Genomic DNA, 21,235 nt, shown 5'->3' with positions numbered 1-21,235 from the left:
GCGGGGCGGTGAGCTGCCACTTTTTCCGCACCTCCCGTCCCGGGGCTCTCCGGCAGGGCCGGCCGCGGCCCGGAAGCGGCCTTTCCGACACCTCTGGGCAAGGCCGGGCGGGCCGGCCGACGCTCTTCTGGGCATGAAGGGTCGGGCCGGCCGCGCAGAGAAACGCCGTTAACGGAGCGCCCGGAGGGCTTCCCGGCGGGACGGCGAGCAGCCACTTTCCTTGAGCCGCTCCAGAGCGGGGCTTGTCCAGACCCCAGGGGGAATCGCTCCGGAGGCTTGGGCTCCACCCTGCAGGAATTGCCGTATTGTATGGACAATATATGGCTGTACTGATTTCTGGCAGCTGGAGCTGAGCTCCAGACCACCCTCCCCCTATAAATAGGCAAACCAGGGAGTGGGGGTTACGGTCCAAAACGCTCTCATTGAAATACGCACGTTTTGGGCCCAACTTGTCCCGGGGCAAAGCCCTCTCAGAGGCCTTGGGTGGGCCGGCGAGCCGATGGACGCCATGCCTGAAGCGCCCGGCCCGCTCTCCGCGGGCAACCCCGGACATCCGAACCTCTCGGACCAGGTTTTCCGAAAAAGGCGATTCACCGCGCCGCACAACGCAACCCGCCGGCATGGAGCCGTTTTCGCCCGGGGAAGCATGTCGGAAATGCACGGCTTTAGAGGGTCCGCGTGCGGCTGCGGCGGGTTTTTTTTTCCCAAGGACGGTAATTCGCCGGGCAGACACCCTCCCCCCTATAAAAAGGCAAACCAGGGAGTGGGGGTTAAGGTTCAAAACGCTCTCATTAAAATACGCACGTTTCGGGCCCAACATACCCCGACGAGAGACTCTCTCGAGAGCCGGGGTGCCTCGCCGACGCGTTTGCAAGTGGGGACGAGTCGGTTTTTGCGCCCGAGTCGGGTCGAAAACCGGAGATCCGACCCTTTCGCGCACCCCCAAGTCCGGGGAAGAACTCCTCTGCGGCCGCCCACGCACCGCCGCCCGTCCGACACCCCCAGCGGGACCGGCGCCGCCAGCTGCGAGACTCCGCCCTCGGGCCCGAGGCCCCGGTCCCTACCCGCCCGCTGGCACGTGGCCCCACTCCCATTAGAGCCCTCCTGCGGGGTGCACCTTCGCGCCCTCGGATTTCAAATCAGGTTTTGGGCGGCCGGATAAGCCTCGCGGCCCGGCAGCGTATCCCCGGCTCTCGCCGGTGGGGCCGAGTCAGTTTTTGCGCCCGAGTCGAAGCGTAACTGGAAATGAGCCCTTTCGCGGTCAACGAAGTCCGAGGAAGAAATATTTTGCGGGCACCCTCGTAACGCTCCCCGTCCGGCACCCACGGCACTTGGGCTTGAAGCCATGGTTCATCCGTGCCGAGCAGCTGATCGCACGATGGCATTGGGACCGACTTGGCAACTCCCCGAGAGCCCTCCTGCGGGGTACACTATTAACCGTGGATTTCAAGTCAGTTTGGGGCGGCCGTGTCAGACATGCAGCCCAGCAGCCAATCCTCGGCCACAGGGGAAGCGCTCGTTCACTCTGCCGTCAGTTCCTCTGCCGAGTCCGAGTGCCGCCGGGCCCGCCGCTGGTCCTCCCCGGTCTCCTCCTCCAAGGCGGTCCGCCCGAGGGCCACCGGGCGGCGCCGGCCGGCCCTCCGCGCTCGACCTCCTCCCCCCCGCTGCTGGACCCCACCACCCCTCTCCCAGAAGCCGCTCCCGCAGCAGCGACGTCGTCCGACCCCTGCCCGCCAGGATCGGCCCGTCTGCGGCGCGGGCAAATCCCTCGGATCGAAAGCTTTAGTTTTAGCAGATCACAGCAAAGCGGCTGCTCTACTGGGCACGACACCCCAATCCATACCCAAGTCGTCTGTAAGTGATCTGGCGTCCCTCTCGAGACGGCGGTTCGGGCTTGCGCCGGAGTTCCCGGCCCCCCGGGCAGGGGCCGCGGGCGGAGTCAGCCCGGCCCCCCCTCCAGGCAAGAGCGGGTGGGCGCTGACGCGGGCCGCGCACCGGCAGAGATTTCGACTTAGAGGCGTTTAGGCGGAATCTCTCGGGTGGTAGTCTCGCACCACCCGGCCTGTCGACCGAGCACCCTGAACCAGGGTCCGAATCTGCGGTTAATTTCGTACTGAGCGAGGATTGCCGTGACGGCGACCTCTCATCAGTAGGGTAAAACTACCTGTCTCACGGCGGTCCAAAGCCAGCTCACGTTCCCCATTGGTGGGGTGAACAATCCAAACGCTTCGCAATGATAGGAAGAGTCGACATCGAAGGATCAAACAGCAACATCGCTATGAACGCTTGGTTGCCACTACCCCGTTATCACTGTGGTAACATTTCTGATACCTCTCGCTTCAAACTGCGAAGCTCAAAGGATCGATAGGCCACGCTTTCACGGTCTGTATTCATGCTGAAAATCAGATTCAAACGAGCTTTTGCCCTTTTGCTCCGCGCGAGGTTTCCGTCCTCGCTGAGCTCGCCTTAGGACACCTGCGTTCCCCTTTGACAGATGTACCGCCCCAGTCAAAGTCCCCGACTGAAGCTGTCGCCGGAGCGGGGTGGCGGCCGGCCGCGTAGCGCCGGAAGACTGGGCCAGCTCCCCGCCTCACCGGCTAAGTAAAGAAACCACGAGAGTAGTGGCATTTCAGCGTCGGGCCTGGGGCCCTCCCACCTATCCCACACCCCTCCGTGTCTCTTCACAAGGTCAGACTAGAGTCAAGCTGATTCTGCCAAGCCCGTTCCCTTGGCTGTGGTTTCGCTAGATAGATAGGGGCGGTGGGAATCTCGTTAATCCATTCATGCACGTCATTAATTAGATGACGAGGCATTTGGCTACCTTAAAAGAGTCATAGTTACTCCCGCCGTTTACCCGCACTTCGCTGAATTTCTTCACTTTGACATTCAGAGCACTGGGCAGAAATCACATCGCGTCAGCGCCCCGGCTGCAGACGTCGCGATGCTCTGTTTTTCATTAGACAGTCGGATTCCCCTGGTCCGTACCAGTTCTGAGCCGGCTGCTGGGCGCCGGCCGAAGCGGCCGCAGCGAGGACTGTCCACGAGGCGGGCCCCACGCCGGTCCGGGCTCGCTCAGCGCCCTAGCTCCGGACCAGCCGATTCCAGGGATCCCGCCCCTTAGCAAGAAAAGGAAACTCTTCCCGGGTCCCCGACCGGCGTCTGGGGCTCGCTTGCTTCGCAGATCGGACCGCCAAGGAGGACGGAGGGCTCCACCTGCGGGTTTGGGAATGTTGACCCGATTCCGTTTCGCCCGGGGGGCGAGGCCCCGGCCCCGCGAGGAGGGGGGCGCCCGCCTCCGCTGGGAGCGGAACCTCCCTGGGGCTTAGGATCGACTGACCCATGTACAACTGCTGATCGCATGCAAGCCTTCTCCGCCACTCGGCCCTCGAGCATCTCACTCCAATATTTGCTACTACCACCAAGATCTGCGCCCGCGGCGGCTCCACGCGGCCAGGCGGCCGGCGCTTCGACGCGCACCGCGGCGGCCCTCCTACTCGTCGGGGCGTACCACCCGGCCGGCGGTCCCACTCGCTCTCTGCCCCGACGGCCAGGTGTGGGCGGCACTCTCAGTGCGATTCATTTTCAGGGCTAGTCGACTTCCATGGCCACCGGCCTGCTGCCCGTATTAAGCAACGCCTTTTCTGGGCTCTGATGAGCGTCGGCCCCAAATGCGGCGCCCCAACCCGGCGGGTCCACTCGCCCGACCTGAGGTCGATGGGTTCGCAATAGGCCTCGGCCTCTCACTCTCTCTCTCGCCTCTCAGGGCCCGCCCGGCGCCTCGGCGGCTGCCAGGAAGGAGGGCTTCCCTCCGCGGCCCTCTCTTCTCTCTCTCGGCGCTGGGCGCCCGCTCCCTCTCCGGCGGTCCACTCAGAGATCTGCCACGGGGCCGGCGGCACTCGGTCCCCGTTGGCCGGGTCCGGGCCTCCCCTTTTTCTTTCTTGGCCTGCCCTGCCTGCCTGGCCTCCTTTCCGGCGCGCTCCCTCGAGGCTGCCTGTGTCTTTCTTGTTCGGTTTGGGGGCACGACCGGCGCTCGTTTGTGGGGCAGATACTCAGCGCCGACCTCCCCCGGGGAACGACCCGCCCGGCCGGTGCCCCTCGCCTACCTGCCTGCCTTGCCCGCAGATCTCCCATATCATCCTCGCCAGAGAGCGGGGGGAACCCGCGCCGCAACCTACCGGTCTCTTTGCACTCCCCTTGTTGCCGCCTGCAGCCAGTGTCCTCGCTGGGGCCTGACGGCGGGGCGGCGGGCAGCCACTTTTTCCGCACCTCCCGTCCCGGGGCTCTCCGGCAGGGCCGGCCGCGACCCGGGAGCGGCCTTTCCGACACCTCTGGGCAAGGCCGGGCGGGCCGGCCGGCCGACGCTCTTCTGGGCATGAAGGGTCAGGCCGGCCGCGCAGAGAAACGCTGTTAACGGAGCGCCCGGAGGGCCTCCCGGCGGGACGGCGAGCAGCCACTTTCCTTGAGCCGCTCCGGAGCGGGGCTTGTCCAGACCCCAGGGGGAATCGCTCCGGAGGCTTGGGTTCCACCCTGCAGGAATTGCCGTATTGTATGGACAATATATGGCTGTACTGATTTCTGGCAGCTGGAGCTGAGCTCCAGACCACCCTCCCCCTATAAATAGGCAAACCAGGGAGTGGGGGTTAAGGTCCAAAACGCTCTCATTGAAATACGCACGTTTTGGGCCCAACCTGTCCCGGGGCAAAGCCCTCTCAGAGGCCTTGGGTGGGCCGGCGAGCCGATGGACGCCATGCCTGAAGCGCCCGGCCCGCTCTCCGCGGGCAACCCCGGACATCCGAACCTCTCGGTCCAGGTTTTCCGAAAAAGGCGATTCACCGCGCTGCACCACGCAGCCCGCCTGCATGGAGCCGTTTTCGCCCGGGGAAGCGTGTCGGAAATGCACGGCTTTAGAGGGTCCGCGTGCGGCTGCGGCGGGTTTTTTTTTTCCCAAGGACGGCAATTCGCCGCGGAGACACCCTCCCCCCTATAAAAAGGCAAACCAGGGAGTGGGGCTTAAGGTTCAAAACGCTCTTATTGAAATACGCACGTTTCGGGCCCAACACACCCCGACGAGTGACGCTCTCGAGAGCCGGGGTGCCTCGCCGACACGTTGGCAAGTGGGGACGAGTCGGTTTTTGCGCCCGAGTCGGGTCGAAACCGGAGATCCGACCTTTCGTGCACCACCAAGTCCGGGGAAGAAATCTTTAGCGGGCGCCCACGCAACGCCGCCCGTCCGACACCCACAGCGGGACAGGCGCCGCCAGCTGCGAGACTCTGCCCTCGGGCCCGAGGCCCCGGTCCCTACCCGCCCGCTGGCACGTGGCGCCACTCCCATTAGAGCCCTCCTGCGGGGTGCACCTCCGGCCCCGGATTTCAAATCAGGTTTTGGGCGGCCGGATAAGCCTCGCGGCCCGGCAGCGTATCCCCGGCTCTCGCCGGTGGGGCCGAGTCAGTTTTTGCGCCCGAGTCGAAGCGTAACTGGAGATGAGCCCTTTCGCGGTCAAGGAAGTCCGAGCAAGAAATCTTTAGCGGGCACCCACGTAACGCTCCCCGTCCGGCACCCACGGCGGGACCGACGCCGCCCGCTGCCAGATGCCGCACTCGGGCTGGAAGCCATGGTTTTTCCGTGCCGAACAGCTGATCGCGCGATGGCATTGGGACCGACTTGGCAACTCCCGGAGAGCCCCCCTGCGGGGTACACTATTAAACGTGGATTTCAAGTCAGTTTGGGGCGGCCGTGTCAGACATGCAGCCCAGCAGCCAATCCTCGGCCACAGGGGAAGCGCTCGTTCACTCTGCCGTCAGTTCCTCTGCCGAGTCCGAGTGCCGCCGGGCCCGCCGCTGGTACTCCCCGGTCTCCTCCTCCAAGGCCGGTCCGCCCGAGGGCCACCGGGCGGCGCCGGTCGGCCCTCCGCGCTCGACCTCCTCCCCCGCTGCTGGACCCCACCTAGCCTCTCCCAGAAGCCGCTCCCACAGCAGCGACGTCGTCCGACCCTGCCCGCCAGGATAGGCCCGTCTGCGGCGCGGGCAAATCCCTCGGATCGAAAGCTTTAGTTTTAGCAGATCACAGCAAAGCGGCTGCTCTACTGGGCACGACACCCCAATCCATACCCAAGTCGTCTGCAAGTGATCTGGCGTCCCTCTCGAGACGGCGGTTCGGCTTGCGCCGGAGTTCCCGGTCCCCGGGCAGGGGCCGCGGGCGGAGTCGGCCCGGCCCCCCTCCAGGCAAGAGCGGGTGGGCGCTGACGCGGGCCGCGCACCGGCAGAGATTTCGACTTAGAGGCGTTTAGCCGTAATCTCTCGGGTGGGTAGTCTCGCACCACCGGCCTCTCGACCGAGCGCCTGAACCAGGGGTCCGAATCTGCGGTTCCTCTCGTACTGAGCAGGATTGCCGTGACGGCGACCTCTCATCAGTAGGGTAAAAACTACCTGTCTCACGGCGGTCCAAAGCCAGCTCACGTTCCCCATTGGTGGGTGAACAATCCAACGCTTCGCAATGATAGGAAGAGCCGACATCGAAGGATCAAACAGCAACATCGCTATGAACGCTTGGCTGCAACTACCCAGTTATCACTGTGGTAACATTTCTGATACCTCTCGCTTCAAACTGCGAAGCTCAAAAGGATCGATAGGCCACGCTTTCACGGTCTGTATTCATGCTGAAAATCAGATTCAAACGAGCTTTTGCCCTTTTGCTCCGCGCGAGGTTTCCGTCCTCGCTGAGCTCGCCTTAGGACACCTGCGTTACCCTTTGACAGATGTACCGCCCCAGTCAAACCCCCCGACTGAAGCTGTCGCCGGAGCGGGTGGCGGCCGGCCGCGTAGCGCCGGAAGACTGGGCCAGCTCCCCGCCTCACCGGCTAAGTAAAGAAACCACGAGAGTAGTGGCATTTCAGCGTCGGGCCTGGGGCCCTCCCACCTATCCCACACCCCTCCGTGTCTCTTCACAAGGTCAGACTAGAGTCAAGCTGATTCTGCCAAGCCCGTTCCCTTGGCTGTGGTTTCGCTAGATAGATAGGGACAGTGGGAATCTCGTTAATCCATTCATGCACGTCATTAATTAGATGACGAGGCATTTGGCTACCTTAAAAGAGTCATAGTTACTCCCGCCGTTTACCCGCACTTCGCTGAATTTCTTCACTTTGACATTCAGAGCACTGGGCAGAAATCACATCGCGTCAGCGCCCCGGCTGCAGACTTCGCGATGCTCTGTTTTTCATTAGACAGTCGGATTCCCCTGGTCCGTACCAGTTCTGAGCCGGCTGCCGGGCGCCGGCCGAAGCGGCCGCAGCGAGGACTGTCCACGAGGCGGGCCCCACGCCGGTCCGGGCTCGCCCAGGGCCCTAGCTCCGGACCAGCCGATTCCAGGGATCCCGCCCCTTAGCAAGAAAAGGAAACTCTTCCCGGGTCCCCGACCGGCGTCTGGGGCTCGCTTGCTTCGCAGATCGGACCGCCAAGGAGGACGGAGGGCTCCACCTGCGGGTTTGGGAATATTGACCCGATTCCGTTTCGCCCGGGGGGCGAGGCCCCGGCCCCGCGAGGAGGGGGGCGCCCGCCTCCGCTGGGAGCGGAACCTCCCTGGGGCTTAGGATCGACTGACCCATGTACAACTGCTGATCGCATGCAAGCCTTCTCCGCCACTCGGCCCTCGAGCATCTCACTCCAATATTTGCTACTACCACCAAGATCTGCGCCCGCGGCGGCTCCACGCGGCCTGGCGGCCGGCGCTTCGACGCCCACCGCGGCGGCCCTCCTACTCGTCGGGGCGTACCAACCGGCCGGCGGTCCCACTCGCTCTCTGCCCCGACGGCCAGGTGTGGGCGGCACTCTCAGTGCCATTCATTTTCAGGGCTAGTCGACTTCCATGGCCACCGGCCTGCTGCCCGTATTAAGCTACGCCTTTTCTGGGCTCTGATGAGCGTCGGCCCCAAATGCGGCGCCCCAACCCGGCGGGTCCTCTCGCCCGACCTGAGGTCGATGGGTTCGCAATAGGCCTCGGCCTCTCACTCTCTCTCTCGCCTCTCAGGGCCCGCCCGGCGCCTCGGCGGCTGCCAGGAAGGAGGGCTTCCCTCCGCGGCCCTCTCTTCTCTCTCTTGGCGCTGGGCGCCCGCTCCCTCTCCGGCGGTCCACTCGGAGATCTGCCACGGGGCCGGCGGCACTCGGTCCCCGTTGGCCGGGTCCGGGCCTCCCCTTTTTCTTTCTCGGCCTGCCCTGCTTGCCTGGCCTCCTTTCCGGCGCGCTCCCTCGAGGCCGCCTGTGTCTTTCTTGTTCGGTTTGGGGCCACGACCGGCGCTCGTTTGTGGGGCGGATACTCAGCGCCGACCTCCCCCGGGGAACGACCCGCCCGGCCGGTGCCCCTCGCCTACCTGCCTGCCTTGCCCGCAGATCTCCCGTATCATCCTCGCCAGAGACGGGGGGAAACCTGCGCCGCAACCTACCGGTCTCTTTGGACTCCCCTTGTTGCCGCCTGCAGCCAGTGTCATCGCTGGGGCCTCCCGGCGGGGCGGCGGGCTGCCACTTTTTCCGCACCTCCCGTCCCGGGGCTCTCCGGCAGGGCCGGCCGCGGCCCGGGAGCGGCCTTTCCGACACCTCTGGGCAAGGCCGGGCGGGCCGGCCGACGCTCTTCTGGGCATGAAGGGTCGGGCCGGCCACGCAGAGAAACGCCGTTAACGGAGCGCCCGGAGGGCCTCCCGGCGGGACGGCGAGCAGCCACTTTCCTTGAGCCGCTACGGAGCGGGGCTTGTCCAGACCCCAGGGGGAATCGCTCCGGAGGCTTGGGCTCCACCCTGCAGGAATTGCCGTATTGTATGGACAATATATGGCTGTACTGATTTCTGGCAGCTGGAGCTGAGCTCCAGACCACCCTCCCCCTATAAATAGGCAAACCAGGGAGTGGGGGTTAAGGTCCAAAACGCTCTCATTGAAATACGCACGTTTTGGGCCCAACCTGTCCCGGGGCAAAGCCCTCTCAGAGGCCTTGGGTGGGCCGGCGAGCCGATGGACGCCATGCCTGAAGCGCCCGGCCCGCTCTCCGCGGGCAACCCCGGACATCCGAACCTCTCGGACCAGGTTTTCCGAAAAAGGCGATTCACCGCGCCGCACCACGCAACCCGCCGGCATGGAGCCGTTTTCGCCCGGGGAAGCGTGTCGGAAATGCACGGCTTTAGAGGGTCCGCGTGCGGCTGCGGCGGGTTTTTTTTTCCCAAGGACGGCAATTCGCCGCGGAGACACCCTCCCCCCTATAAAAAGGCAAACCAGGGAGTGTGGGGGTTAAGGTTCAAAACGCTCTCATTAAAATAAGCACGTTTCGGGCCCAACAGACCCCGACGAGAGACTCTCTCGAGAGCCGGGGTGCCTCGCCGACGCGTTGGCAAGTGGGGACGAGTCGGTTTTTGCGCCCGAGTCGGGTCGAAACCGGAGATCCGACCTTTCGCGCACCACCAAGTCCGGGGAAGAAATCTTCAGTGGGCGCCCACGCAACGCCGCCCGTCCGACACCCACAGCGGGACCGGCGCCGCCCGCTGCGAGACTCCGCCCTTGGGCCCGAGGCCCCGGTCCCTACCCGCCCGCTGGCACGTGGCGCCACTCCCATTAGAGCCCTCTTGCAGGGTGCACCTCCGGCCCCGGATTTCAAATCAGGTTTTGGGCGGCCGGATAAGCCTCGCGGCCCGGCAGCGTATCCCCGGCTCTCGCCGGTGGGGCCGAGTCAGTTTTTGCGCCCGAGTCGAAGCGTAACTGGAGATGAGCCCTTTCGCGGTCAAGGAAGTCCGAGGAAGAAATCTTTAGCGGGCACCCACGTAACGTTCCCCGTCCGGCACCCACGGCGGGACCGACGCCGCCCGCTGCCAGATGCCGCACTCGGGCTGGAAGCCATGGTTTTTCCGTGCCGAACAGATGATCGCGCGATGGCATTGGGACCGACTTGGCAACTCCCCGAGAGCCCTCCTGCGGGATACACTATTAAACGTGGATTTCAAGTCAGTTTGGGGCGGCCGTGTCAGACATGCAGCCCAGCAGCCAATCCTCGGCCTCAGGGAAAGCGCTCGTTTACTCCGCCGTCAGTTCCTCTGCCGAGTCCGAGTGCCGCCGGGCACGCCGCTGGTACTCCTTGGTCTCCTCCTCCAAGGCCGGTCCGCCCGAGGGCCACCGGGCGGCGCCGGCCGGCTTTCCGCGCTCGACCTCCTCCCCCCGCTGCTGGACCCCACCACCCCTCTCCCAGAAGCCGCTCCCGCAGCAGCGACGTCGTCCGACCCGGCCCGCCAGGATCGGCCCGTCTGCGGCGCGGGCAAATCCCTCGGTTCGAAAGCTTTAGTTTTAGCAGATCACAGCAAAGCGGCTGCTCTACTGGGCACGACACCCCAATCCATACCCAAGTCGTCTGTAAGTGATCTGGCGTCCCTCTCGAGACGGCGGTTCGGCTTGCGCCGGAGTTCCCGGCCCCCGGGCAGGGGCCGCGGGCGGAGTCGGCCCGGCCCCCCTCCAGGCAAGAGCGGGTGGGCGCTGACGCGGGCCGCGCACCGGCAGAGATTTCGACTTAGAGGCGTTTAGCCGTAATCTCTCGGGTGGTAGTCTCGCACCACCGGCCTGTCGACCGAGCACCTGAACCAGGGGTCCGAATCTGCGGTTCCTCTCGTACTGAGCAGGATTGCCGTGACGGCGACCTCTCATCAGTAGGGTAAAACTACCTGTCTCACGGCGGTCCAAAGCCAGCTCACGTTCCCCATTGGTGGGTGAACAATCCAACGCTTCGCAATGATAGGAAGAGTCGACATCGAAGGATCAAACAGCAACATCGCTATGAACGCTTGGTTGCCACTACCCCGTTATCACTGTGGTAACATTTCTGATACCTCTCGCTTCAAACTGCGAAGCTCAAAGGATCGATAGGCCACGCTTTCACGGTCTGTATTCATGCTGAAAATCAGATTCAAACGAGCTTTTGCCCTTTTGCTCCGCGCGAGGTTTCCGTCCTCGCTGAGCTCGCCTTAGGACACCTGCGTTACCCTTTGACAGATGTACCGCCCCAGTCAAAGTCCCCGACTGAAGCTGTCGCCGGAGCGGGTGGCGGCCGGCCGCGTAGCGCCGGAAGACTGGGCCAGCTCCCCGCCTCACCGGCTAAGTAAAGAAACCACGAGAGTAGTGGCATTTCAGCGTCGGGCCTGGGGCCCTCCCACCTATCCCACACCCCTCCGTGTCTCTTCACAAGGTCAGACTAGAGTCAAGCTGATTCTGCCAAGCCCGTTCCCTTGGCTGTGGTTTCGCTAGATAGATAGGGACAGTGGGAATCTCGTTAATCCATTCATGCACGTCATTAATTAGATGACGAGGCATTTGGCTACCTTAAAAGAGTCATAGTTACTCCCGCCGTTTACCCGCACTTCGCTGAATTTCTGCACTTTGACATTCAGAGCACTGGGCAGAAATCACATCGCGTCAGCGCCCCGGCTGCAGACGTCGCGATGCTCTGTTTTTCATTAGACAGTCGGATTCCCCTGGTCCGTACCAGTTCTGAGCCGGCTGCCGGGCGCCGGCCGAAGCGGCCGCAGCGAGGACTGTCCACGAGGCGGGCCCCAGGCCGGTCCGGGCTCGCCCAGCGCCCTAGCTCCGGACCAGCCGATTCCAGGGATCCCGCCCCTTAGCAAGAAAAGGAAACTCTTCCCGGGTCCCCGACCGGCGTCTGGGGCTCGCTTGCTTCGCAGATCGGACCGCCAAGGAGGACGGAGGGCTCCACCTGCGGGTTTGGGAATGTTGACCCGATTCCGTTTCGCCCGGGGGGCGAGGCCCCGGCCCCGCGAGGAGGGGGGCGCCCGCCTCCGCTGGGAGCGGAATCTCCCTGGGGCTTAGGATCGACTGACCCATGTACAACTGCTGATCGCATGCAAGCCTTCTCCGCCACTCGGCCCTCGAGGATCTCACTCCAATATTTGCTACTACCACCAAGATCTGCGCCCGCGGCGGCTCCACGCGGCCAGGCGGCCAGGGCTTCGACGCGCACCGCGGCGGCCCTCCTACTCGTCGGGGCGTACCAACCGGCCGGCGGTCCCACTCGCTCTCTGCCCCGACGGCCAGGTGTGGGCGGCACTCTCAGTGCCATTCATTTTCAGGGCTAGTCGACTTCCATGGCCACCGGCCTGCTGCCCGTATTAAGCAACGCCTTTTCTGGGCTCTGATGAGCGTCGGCCCCAAATGCGGCGCCCCAACCCGGCGGGTCCTCTCGCCCGACCTGAGGTCGATGGGTTCGCAATAGGCCTCGGCCTCTCACTCTCTCTCTCGCCTCTCAGGGCCCGCCCGGCGCCTCGGCGGCTGCCAGGAAGGAGGGCTTCCCTCCGCGGCCCTCTCTTCTCTCTCTCGGCGCTGGGCGCCCGCTCCCTCTCCGGCGGTCCACTCGGAGATCTGCCACGGGGCCGGCGGCACTCGGTCCCCGTTGGCCGGGTCCGGGCCTCCCCTTTTTCTTTCTCGGCCTGCCCTGCCTGCCTGGCCTCCTTTCCGGCGCGCTCCCTCGAGGCCGCCTGTGTCTTTCTTGTTCGGTTTGGGGGCACGACCGGCGCTCGTTTGTGGGGCAGATACTCAGCGCCGACCTCCCCCGGGGAACGACCCGCCCGGCCGGTGCCCCTCGCCTACCTGCCTGCCTTGCCCGCAGATCTCCCATATCATCCTCGCCAGAGAGCGGGGGGAACCCGCGCCGCAACCTACCGGTCTCTTTGCACTCCCCTTGTTGCCGCCTGCAGCCAGTGTCCTCGCTGGGGCCTCCCGGCGGGGCGGCGGGCTGCCACTTTTTCCGCACCTCCCGTCCCGGGGCTCTCCGGCAGGGCCGGCCGCTGCCCGGGAGCGGCCTTTCCGACACCTCTGGGCAAGGCCGGGCGGGCCGGCCGACGCTCTTCTGGGCATGAAGGGTCGGGCCGGCTGCGCAGAGAAACGCCGTTAACGGAGCGCCCGGAGGGCCTCCCAGCGGGACGGCGAGCAGCCACTTTCCTTGAGCCGCTTCGGAGCGGGGCTTGTCCAGACCCCAGGGGGAATCGCTCCGGAGGCTTGGGCTCCACCCTGCTGGAATTGCCGTATTGTATGGACAATATATGGCTGTACTGATTTCTGGCAGCTGGAGCTGAGCTCCAGACCACCCTCCCCCTATAAATAGGCAAACCAGGGAGTGGGGGTTAAGGTCCAAAACGCTCTCATTGAAATACGCACGTTTTGGGCCCAACCTGTCCCGGGGCAAAGCCCTCTCAGAGGCCTTGGGTGGGCCGGCGAGCCGATGGACGCCATGCCTGAAGCGCCCGGCCCGCTCTCCGCGGGCAACCCCGGACATCCGAACCTCTCGGACCAGGTTTTCCGAAAAAGGCGATTCACCGCGCCGCACAACGCAACCCGCCGGCATGGAGCCGTTTTCGCCCGGGGAAGCGTGTCGGAAATGCACGGCTTTAGAGGGTCCGCGTGCGGCTGCGGCGGGTTTTTTTTCCCAAGGACGGCAATTCGCCGCGGAGACACCCTCCCCCCTATAAAAAGGCAAACCAGGGAGTGGGGGTTAAGGTTCAAAACGCTCTCATTAAAATAAGCACGTTTCGGGCCCAACAGACCCCGACGAGAGACTCTCTCGAGAGCCGGGGTGCCTCGCCGACGCGTTGGCAAGTGGGGACGAGTCGGTTTTTGCGCCCGAGTCGGGTCGAAACCGGAGATCCGACCTTTTGCGCACCACCAAGTCCGGGGAAGAAATCTTCAGCGGGCGCCCATGCAACGCCGCCCGTCCGACACCCACAGCGGGACAGGCAACGCCCGCTGCGAGACTCCGCCCTCGGGCCCGAGGCCCCGGTCCCTACCCGCCCGCTGGCACGTGGCGCCACTCCCATTAGAGCCCTCCTGGAGGGTGCACCTCCGGCCCCGGATTTCAAATCAGGTTTTGGGCGGCCGGATAAGCCTCGCGGCCCGGCAGCGTATCCCCGGCTCTCGCCGGTGGGGCCGAGTCAGTTTTTGCGCCCGAGTCGAAGCGTAACTGGAGATGAGCCCTTTCGCGGTCAAGGAAGTCCGCGGAAGAAATCTTTAGCGGGCACTCACGTAACGCTCCCCGTCCGGCACCCACGGCGGGACCGACGCCGCCCGCTGCCAGATGCCGCACTCGGGCTGGAAGCCATGGTTTTTCCGTGCCGAACAGCTGATCGCGCGATGGCATTGGGACCGACTTGGCAACTCCCCGAGAGCCCTCCTGCGGGATACACTATTAAACGTGGATTTCAAGTCAGTTTGGGGCGGCCGTGTCAGACATGCAGCCCAGCAGCCAATCCTCGGCCTCAGGGAAAGCGCTCGTTTACTCCGCCGTCAGTTCCTCTGCCGAGTCCGAGTGCCGCCGGGCACGCCGCTGGTACTCCCCGGTCTCCTCCTCCAAGGCCGGTCCGCCCGAGGGCCACCGGGCGGCGCCGGCCGGCCCTCCGCGCTCGACCTCCTCCCCCCGCTGCTGGACCCCACCACCCCTCTCCCAGAAGCCGCTCCCGCAGCAGCGACGTCGTCCGACCCGGCCCGCCAGGATCGGCCCGTCTGCGGCGCGCGCAAATCCCTCGGATCGAAAGCTTTAGTTTTAGCAGATCACAGCAAAGCGGCTGCTCTACTGGGCACGACACCCCAATCCATACCCAAGTCGTCTGCAAGTGATCTGGCGTCCCTCTCGAGACGGCGGTTCGGCTTGCGCCGGAGTTCCCGGCCCCCGGGCAAGGGGCCGTGGGCGGAGTCGGCCCGGCCCCCCTCCAGGCAAGAGCGGGTGGGCGCTGACGCGGGCCGCGCACCGGCAGAGATTTCGACTTAGAGGCGTTTAGCCGTAATCTCTCGGGTGGTAGTCTCGCACCACCGGCCTCTCGACCGAGCGCCTGAACCAGGGGTCCGAATCTGCGGTTCCTCTCGTACTGAGCAGGATTGCCGTGACGGCGACCTCTCATCAGTAGGGTAAAACTACCTGTCTCACGGCGGTCCAAAGCCAGCTCACGTTCCCCATTGGTGGGTGAACAATCCAACGCTTCGCAATGATAGGAAGAGCCGACATCGAAGGATCAAACAGCAACATCGCTATGAACGCTTGGTTGCCACTACCCCGTTATCACTGTGGTAACATTTCTGATACCTCTCGCTTCAAACTGCGAAGCTCAAAAGGATCGATAGGCCACGCTTTCACGGTCTGTATTCATGCTGAAAATCAGATTCAAACGAGCTTTTGCCCTTTTGCTCCGCGCGAGGTTTCCGTCCTCGCTGAGCTCGCCTTAGGACACCTGCGTTACCCTTTGACAGATGTACCGCCCCAGTCAAAGTCCCCGACTGAAGCTGTCGCCGGAGCGGGTGGCGGCCGGCCGCGTAGCGCCGGAAGACTGGGCCAGCTCCCCGCCTCACCGGCTAAGTAAAGAAACCACGAGAGTAGTGGCATTTCAGCGTCGGGCCTGGGGCCCTCCCACCTATCCCACACCCCTCCGTGTCTCTTCACAAGGTCAGACTAGAGTCAAGCTGATTCTGCCAAGCCCGTTCCCTTGGCTGTGGTTTCGCTAGATAGATAGGGACAGTGGGAATCTCGTTAATCCATTCATGCACGTCATTAATTAGATGACGAGGCATTTGGCTACCTTAAAAGAGTCATAGTTACTCCCGCCGTTTACCCGCACTTCGCTGAATTTCTTCACTTTGACATTCAGAGCACTGGGCAGAAATCACATCGCGTCAGCGCCCCGGCTGCAGACGTCGCGATGCTCTGTTTTTCATTAGACAGTCGGATTCCCCTGGTCCGTACCAGTTCTGAGCCGGCTGCTGGGCGCCGGCCGAAGCGGCCGCAGCGAGGACTGTCCACGAGGCGGGCCCCACGCCGGTCCGGGCTCGCCCAGGGCCCTAGCTCCGGACCAGCCGATTCCAGGGATCCCGCCCCTTAGCAAGAAAAGGAAACTCTTCCCGGGTCCCCGACCGGCGTCTGGGGCTCGCTTGCTTCGCAGATCGGACCGCCAAGGAGGACGTAGGGCTCCGCCTGCGGGTTTGGGAATATTGACCCGATTCCGTTTCGCCCGGGGGGCGAGGCCCCGGCCCCGCGAGGAGGGGGGCGCCCGCCTCCGCTGGGAGCGGAACCTCCCTGGGGCTTAGGATCGACTGACCCATGTACAACTGCTGATCGCATGCAAGCCTTCTCCGCCACTCGGCCCTCGAGGATCTCACTCCAATATTTGCTACTACCACCAAGATCTGCGCCCGCGGCGGCTCCACGCGGCCTGGCGGCCGGCGCTTCGACGCCCACCGCGGCGGCCCTCCTACTCGTCGGGGCGTACCAACCGGCCGGCGGTCCCACTCGCTCTCTGCCCCGACGGCCAGGTGTGGGCGGCACTCTCAGTGCCATTCATTTTCAGGGCTAGTCGACTTCCATGGCCACCGGCCTGCTGCCCGTATTAAGCAACGCCTTTTCTGGGCTCAGATGAGCGTCGGCCCCAAATGCGGCGCCCCAACCCGGCGGGTCCTCTCGCCCGACCTGAGGTCGATGGGTTCGCAATAGGCCTCGGCCTCTCACTCTCTCTCTCGCCTCTCAGGGCCCGCCCGGCGCCTCGGCGGCTGCCAGGAAGGAGGGCTTCACTCCGCGGCCCTCTCTTCTCTCTCTCGGCGCTGAGCGCCCGCTCCCTCTCCGGCGGTCCACTCGGAGATCTGCCACGGGGCCGGCGGCACTCGGTCCCCGTTGGCCGGGTCCGGGCCTCCCCTTTTTCTTTCTCGGCCTGCCCTGCTTGCCTGGCCTCCTTTCCGGCGCGCTCCCTCGAGGCCGCCTGTGTCTTTCTTGTTCGGTTTGGGGCCACGACCGCCGCTCGTTTGTGGGGCGGATACTCAGCGCCGACCTCCCCCGGGGAACGACCCGCCCGGCCGGTGCCCCTCGCCTACCTGCCTGCCTTGCCCGCAGATCTCCCGTATCATCCTCGCCAGAGAGCGGGGGAAACCTGCGCCGCAACCTACCGGTCTCTTTGGACTCCCCTTGTTGCCGCCTGCAGCCAGTGTCATCGCTGGGGCCTCCCGGCGGGGCGGCGGGCTGCCACTTTTTCCGCACCTCCCGTCCCGGGGCTCTCCGGCAGGGCCGGCCGCGGCCCGGGAGCGGCCTTTCCGACACCTCTGGGCAAGGCCGGGCGGGCCGGCCGACGCTCTTCTGGGCATGAAGGGTCGGGCCGGCCACGCAGAGAAACGCCGTTAACGGAGCGCCCGGAGGGCCTCCCGGCGGGACGGCGAGCAGCCACTTTCCTTGAGCCGCTACGGAGCGGGGCTTGTCCAGACCCCAGGGGGAATCGCTCCGGAGGCTTGGGCTCCACCCTGCAGGAATTGCCGTATTGTATGGACAATATATGGCTGTACTGATTTCTGGCAGCTGGAGCTGAGCTCCAGACCACCCTCCCCCTATAAATAGGCAAACCAGGGAGTGGGGGTTAAGGTCCAAAACGCTCTCATTGAAATACGCACGTTTTGGGCCCAACCTGTCCCGGGGCAAAGCCCTCTCAGAGGCCTTGGGTGGGCCGGCGAGCCGATGGACGCCATGCCTGAAGCGCCCGGCCCGCTCTCCGCGGGCAACCCCGGACATCCGAACCTCTCGGACCAGGTTTTCCGAAAAAGGCGATTCACCGCGCCGCACAAACGCAGCCCGCCGGCATGGAGCCGTTTTCGCCCGGGGAAGCGTGTCGGAAATGCACGGCTTTAGAGGGTCCGCGTGCGGCTGCGGCGGGTTTTTTTTCCCCCAAGGACGGCAATTCGCCGCGGAGACACCCTCCCCCCTATAAAAAGGCAAACCAGGGAGTGGGGGTTAAGGTTCAAAACGCTCTCATTAAAATAAGCACGTTTCGGGCCCAACAGACCCCGACGAGAGACTCTCTCGAGAGCCGGGGTGCCTCGCCGACGCGTTGGCAAGTGGGGACGAGTCGGTTTTTGCGCCCGAGTCGGGTCGAAACCGGAGATCCGACCTTTCGCGCACCACCAAGTCCGGGGAAGAAATCTTCAGTGGGCGCCCACGCAACGCCGCCCGTCCGACACCCACAGCGGGACCGGCGCCGCCCGCTGCGAGACTCCGCCCTTGGGCCCGAGGCCCCGGTCCCTACCCGCCCGCTGGCACGTGGCGCCACTCCCATTAGAGCCCTCTTGCAGGGTGCACCTCCGGCCCCTGATTTCAAATCAGGTTTTGGGCGGCCGGATAAGCCTCGCGGCCCGGCAGCGTATCCCCGGCTCTCGCCGGTGGGGCCGAGTCAGTTTTTGCGCCCGAGTCGAAGCGTAACTGGAGATGAGCCCTTTCGCGGTCAACGAAGTCCGAGGAAGAAATCTTTAGCGGGCACCCACGTAACGCTCCCCGTCCGGCACCCACGGCGGGACCGACGCCGCCCGCTGCCAGATGCCGCACTTGGGCTGGAAGCCATGGTTTTTCCGTGCCGAACAGCTGATCGCGCGATGGCATTGGGACCGACTTGGCAACTCCCCGAGAGCCCTCCTGCGGGATACACTATTAAACGTGGATTTCAAGTCAGTTTGGGGCGGCCGTGTCAGACATGCAGCCCAGCAGCCAATCCTCGGCCTCAGGGAAAGCGCTCGTTTACTCCGCCGTCAGTTCCTCTGCCGAGTCCGAGTGCCGCCGGGCCCGCCGCTGGTACTCCCCGGTCTCCTCCTCCAAGGCCGGTCCGCCCGAGGGCCACCGGGCGGCGCCGGCCGGCCCTCCGCGCTCGACCTCCTCCCCCCGCTGCTGGACCCCACCACCCCTCTCCCAGAAGCCGCTCCCGCAGCAGCGACGTCGTCCGACCCGGCCCGCCAGGATCGGCCCGTCTGCGGCGCGGGCAAATCCCTCGGATCGAAAGCTTTAGTTTTAGCAGATCACAGCAAGCGGCTGCTCTACTGGGCACGACACCCCAATCCATACCCAAGTCGTCTGTAAGTGATCTGGCGTCCCTCTAGAGACGGCGGTTCGGCTTGCGCCGGAGTTCCCGGCCCCCGGGCAGGGGCCGCGGGCGGAGTCGGCCCGGCCCCCCTCCAGGCAAGAGCGGGTGGGCGCTGACGCGGGCCGCGCACCGGCAGAGATTTCGACTTAGAGGCGTTTAGCCGTAATCTCTCGGGTGGTAGTCTCGCACCACCGGCCTCTCGACCGAGCGCCTGAACCAGGGGTCCGAATCTGCGGTTACTCTCGTACTGAGCAGGATTGCCGTGACGGCGACCTCTCATCAGTAGGGTAAAACTACCTGTCTCACGGCGGTCCAAAGCCAGCTCACGTTCCCCATTGGTGGGTGAACAATCCAACGCTTCGCAATGATAGGAAGAGCCGACATCGAAGGATCAAACAGCAACATCGCTATGAACGCTTGGCTGCCACTACCCAGTTATCACTGTGGTAACATTTCTGATACCTCTCGCTTCAAACTGCGAAGCTCAAAAGGATCGATAGGCCACGCTTTCACGGTCTGTATTCATGCTGAAAATCAGATTCAAACGAGCTTTTGCCCTTTTGCTCCGCGCGAGGTTTCCGTCCTCGCTGAGCTCGCCTTAGGACACCTGCGTTACCCTTTGACAGATGTACCGCCCCAGTCAAAGTCCCCGACTGAAGCTGTCGCCGGAGCGGGTGGCGGCCGGCCGCGTAGCGCCGGAAGACTGGGCCAGCTCCCCGCCTCACCGGCTAAGTAAAGAAACCACGAGAGTAGTGGCATTTCAGCGTCGGGCCTGGGGCCCTCCCACCTATCCCACACCCCTCCGTGTCTCTTCACAAGGTCAGACTAGAGTCAAGCTGATTCTGCTAAGCCCGTTCCCTTGGCTGTGGTTTCGCTAGATAGATAGGGACAGTGGGAATCTCGTTAATCCATTCATGCACGTCATTAATTAGATGACGAGGCATTTGGCTACCTTAAAAGAGTCATAGTTACTCCCGCCGTTTACCCGCACTTCGCTGAATTTCTTCACTTTGACATTCAGAGCACTGGGCAGAAATCACATCGCGTCAGCGCCCCGGCTGCAGACGTCGCGATGCTCTGTTTTTCATTAGACAGTCGGATTCCCCTGGTCCGTACCAGTTCTGAGCCGGCTGCCGGGCGCCGGCCGAAGCGGCCGCAGCGAGGACTGTCCACGAGGCGGGCCCCACGCCGGTCCGGGCTCGCCCAGCGCCCTAGCTCCGGACCAGCCGATTCCAGGGATCCCGCCCCTTAGCAAGAAAAGGAAACTCTTCCCGGGTCCCCGACCGGCGTCTGGGGCTCGCTTGCTTCGCAGATCGGACCGCCAAGGAGGACGTAGGGCTCCGCCTGCGGGTTTGGGAATATTGACCCGATTCCGTTTCGCCCGGGGGGCGAGGCCCCGGCCCCGCGAGGTGGGGGGCGCCCGCCTCCGCTGGGAGCGGAACCTCCCTGGGGCTTAGGATCGACTGACCCATGTACAACTGCTGATCGCATGCAAGCCTTCTCCGCCACTCGGCCCTCGAGGATCTCACTCCAATATTTGCTACTACCACCAAGATCTGCGCCCGCGGCGGCTCCACGCGGCCTGGCGGCCGGCGCTTCGACGCCCACCGCGGCGGCCCTCCTACTCGTCGGGGCGTACCAACCGGCCGGCGGTCCCACTCACTCTCTGCCCCGACGGCCAGGTGTGGGCGGCACTCTCAGTGCCATTCATTTTCAGGGCTAGTCGACTTCCATGGCCACCGGCCTGCTGCCCGTATTAAGCAACGCCTTTTCTGGGCTCTGATGAGCGTCGGCCCCAAATGCGGCGCCCCAACCCGGCGGGTCCTCTCGCCCGACCTGAGGTCGATGGGTTCGCAATAGGCCTCGGCCTCTCACTCTCTCTCTCGCCTCTCAGGGCCCGCCCGGCGCCTCGGCGGCTGCCAGGAAGGAGGGCTTCCCTCCGCAGCCCTCTCTTCTCTCTCTCTCGGCGCTGGGCGCCCGCTCCCTCTCCGGCGGTCCACTCGGAGATCTGCCACGGGGCCGGCGGCACTCGGTCCCCGTTGGCCGGGTCCGGGCCTCCCCTTTTTCTTTCTCGGCCTGCCCTGCCTGCCTGGCCTCCTTTCCGGCGCGCTCCCTCGAGGCCGCCTGTGTCTTTCTTGTTCGGTTTGGGGGCACGACCGGCGCTCGTTTGTGGGGCGGATACTCAGCGCCGACCTCCCCCGGGGAACGACCCGCCCGGCCGGTCCCCCTCGCCTACCTGCCTGCCTTGCCCGCAGATCTCCCGTATCATCCTCGCCAGAGAGCGGGGGAAACCCGCGCCGCAACCTACCGGTCTCTTTGGACTCCCCTTGTTGCCGCCTGCA

General features: G+C 64.6%; 5 pseudogenes; all 5 read right to left on the bottom strand.

Annotated features, from left to right (window-relative positions):
- Positions 1–1,761: 1,761 nt before the first annotated feature.
- LOC147795199 (large subunit ribosomal RNA) lies at positions 1,762–3,127 on the bottom strand (annotated as a pseudogene).
- A 2,899-nt stretch (positions 3,128–6,026) lies between these two features.
- On the bottom strand, positions 6,027–7,387 carry LOC147795198 (large subunit ribosomal RNA; annotated as a pseudogene).
- Positions 7,388–10,284: 2,897 nt separating this feature from the next.
- LOC147795197 (large subunit ribosomal RNA) lies at positions 10,285–11,642 on the bottom strand (annotated as a pseudogene).
- A 2,894-nt stretch (positions 11,643–14,536) lies between these two features.
- On the bottom strand, positions 14,537–15,896 carry LOC147795196 (large subunit ribosomal RNA; annotated as a pseudogene).
- A 2,897-nt stretch (positions 15,897–18,793) lies between these two features.
- LOC147795195 (large subunit ribosomal RNA) lies at positions 18,794–20,151 on the bottom strand (annotated as a pseudogene).
- Positions 20,152–21,235: the final 1,084 nt, after the last annotated feature.

This window comes from Acanthaster planci, unplaced genomic scaffold (genome assembly GCF_054643075.1).
Source record: "Acanthaster planci isolate LZ-2023a unplaced genomic scaffold, COTS_SCS Contig131, whole genome shotgun sequence".
Classification (NCBI taxonomy): Eukaryota; Metazoa; Echinodermata; class Asteroidea; order Valvatida; family Acanthasteridae; genus Acanthaster; species Acanthaster planci.
Note: the sequence above shows the minus strand (reverse complement) of the source record. Positions and strands in the feature narration are given on the sequence as shown.